This window comes from Tupaia chinensis, unplaced genomic scaffold (assembly GCF_000334495.1).
Source record: "Tupaia chinensis unplaced genomic scaffold, TupChi_1.0 Scaffold000215_1, whole genome shotgun sequence".
Lineage (NCBI taxonomy): Eukaryota > Metazoa > Chordata > Mammalia > Scandentia > Tupaiidae > Tupaia > Tupaia belangeri.
The window spans coordinates 204,966-207,539 of NW_006159690.1; positions in this window are offsets into that span (position 1 = coordinate 204,966).

The window sequence follows — 2,574 nt, forward strand, 5'->3', positions numbered from 1 at the left end:
CTGCTGGCTGTCCTGGCCCTGTGGGACTCTCTCTCTCTGAGACCTGTGTCTCTGGGCCTCCACTTTTAGGGAAGAACACTTGTTGCTGTCTGACTCAGTTAAGAAGTACAAGTGGGCTTCGCCCTGCCAGCTGCAATCCCAGACTGGATCACTTCTCCAGATTTGAGGTTAATCAACTGCAAATTCCATTAGCTTCATACAGAGTGAAAATAAAGAACAGACGGCTTCACATGGGAGCCTGAAGTCAGGTGCGGCTCCTCCAGGCTGGCCTGCAGGTATCAGTTGTTTCCCCTGCCTCAGAGGAACGGGTGCCTTTGATAGGAAGCAGATCAAAGAAGGCTGTCCCAGAAATGTTTCTGTCACCAGAAAAGCTCTCAGAGTTTACCCCATGCACACCACGGAGTTTTCTTTTTCTGAAAAGACGTTGAATTTGAAACTTCGGTTTGTTATATCCGGCGGCTGTGAGAACGTTTCCTAGGTGCACTTTGGTATGTGGCTGTGGTAGGTACTAAGGCTGTCAACCGACGTCTCTGCCCACTAGGCAGGACGGTGAGGCGTTAGGTTCAAAAAGGCTGCTGGGACTTTGTGGTGGTCCTTCCCTGAGCCTGTAGGCTTCCTTTCACAAGATCTGATGTAGAATGGCTTTAAAAGACAAAATAAAAGCCGTTTTCCAAAGATAGCTGATGTTTTTCAAAGAAGAACAAAAGTGAACTTGCTAAGACATATTCAAATACAGCTGTTAGTTTCTCATTAATCTCAGTTGCTCAAACAAAAGCTTTGCTGGTGGAAAGAAAGAAGTATTATATAGCGGTGTTGAGGACGTTAACAATTTCCTTCAAAATGCACAGTGCTATTGGTCTTCTTGTGGGAAGCGTCCTCACGATCAGGTGAGAGATCAATTTCCGTTTGACTGTCTAAATGCCATCTGGTCATTATCTAAACCCTTTTCACTTCCCCCCACCCCCCACCCTCCAATCCCTGACCCAGGCCACTGGCTGGGTTACTGTTTTGCTTTTCTAATTTTTCCTCCTTTAATGGCTGATCTCTTCCTACCCCAGATTAAGGAAAATATTGTCACTGTTAAAAACAGAAGAAACACGCCATAACTGCATGGCTGGGAACGTAGAAGCTAACCAACCCCGATCACAAATGGTTCCTTTCTAATCAGAGTTTGTGGTGGAATGAAAGATGCAATTGTCTGGAAGGGATGAATATGGGATCCATGCTGGCTTGGGGGTCAAAGGTCATCGCCTGCAAAGGTCCCTTTCTCTCTGGCACGGCTCCCTTTGTATAGCATAGTTTGGCAGCAATGTCCTCGGACCGTCGCCCCCCTGCCAGTGCAGCTGGTACCGTGTCTGGTGCAGACAACAAAGCGTCACTCAGCAACCAGCAGCTCTGCATGGGGCCGCTTTTCTCAGATGACAAAGAAAGATGGGCTATACATTCTACCATCGCTGCCCATTAAAAGGACTCTTAAATTGCATTACTACAAGTTATTGTTAATTATGTAGTAGTCACTGGAGCTGTAGGAGCTTTCCGGGGAGGACGGTTGGGCTATATGCTGGGAGAAGAAGGAGGTGGGGGAGGGGGTAACTGTTGGAAGAAGGGGTTGCATGAGCAAGGACTGGCAAGGGGCGGGGGGGTGGGGGGGGACTCATCTGCCACGTAAAGCCAGAGTGGCATGAACAGGGTAAACCCTCGGTTCTGACGATGGGCTCTAAAGGTTGGTAATGGGACTAATGAAGGAAGACTCAATCGGCTGAAAGAATCTCTGATATATGCAGTTTGGAAATTATCCTGCCCACCCTCCATTCAAGGAGCTGCATCGGAGGTTTCTAGCATTTTCATTTAAGAATAATTTTAAGCAATTTATCACTTGGCTGTAATGCATTCGCTCTGGGCTGAAATCAATAAGTCCTGCAATGTGGAGATAAGGCCTGTAGGAAGGTTGGGGAAAGAGGACCCGAGGTTGCCTATTGTAAAATAGCCAGAAAATTAAAATTAAAGTGAAGTGTTTACCCCATTTGGCCATCTGGGGTAGAATACAGCTCCATTGGTGTTACTCATGTTATTCAAGGGTGGATTCTTTGAGATAGTTTTATTGTAAGGGTCCAGTTCCTTCCACTGTTTCAGAAATCAAAACAGTACATCCGCACGCCCCCAAACAAGGAAAAGCCTCTCCACTATTCCAAAAAATTCCTTTGTCGTGTTTTGAGTCAGTATTTGTTTTCTCTCTCGCTGTCCCACTAATGACTCCTAAGGCAGTGACGGAGGTTTTCAGGTCTGGTAATTTATTTGCGTGTCCCTCAACAAAGAATAAAAACACGGTTTCCAAAAGGGGTTGGTCGTGGGGCTTTATCAGTCTTCTGTGGCTTATTTGGAGGGTTTTGGCCATTGAAAAGAGATGACGCTGCTCTCGAAATGTCTGGCAAGTTTTCTGTGATATGTACCAAACTCTAGCAGGGAGAGGATCCCAATTTGATGTAATTTCGTTGCAACAACACGGCAGCGGCAGCGCTACTTTCGCTCCTCCCCGTCCCCCAACGCTTCTCCACACTACACCTCCGCCCCCCC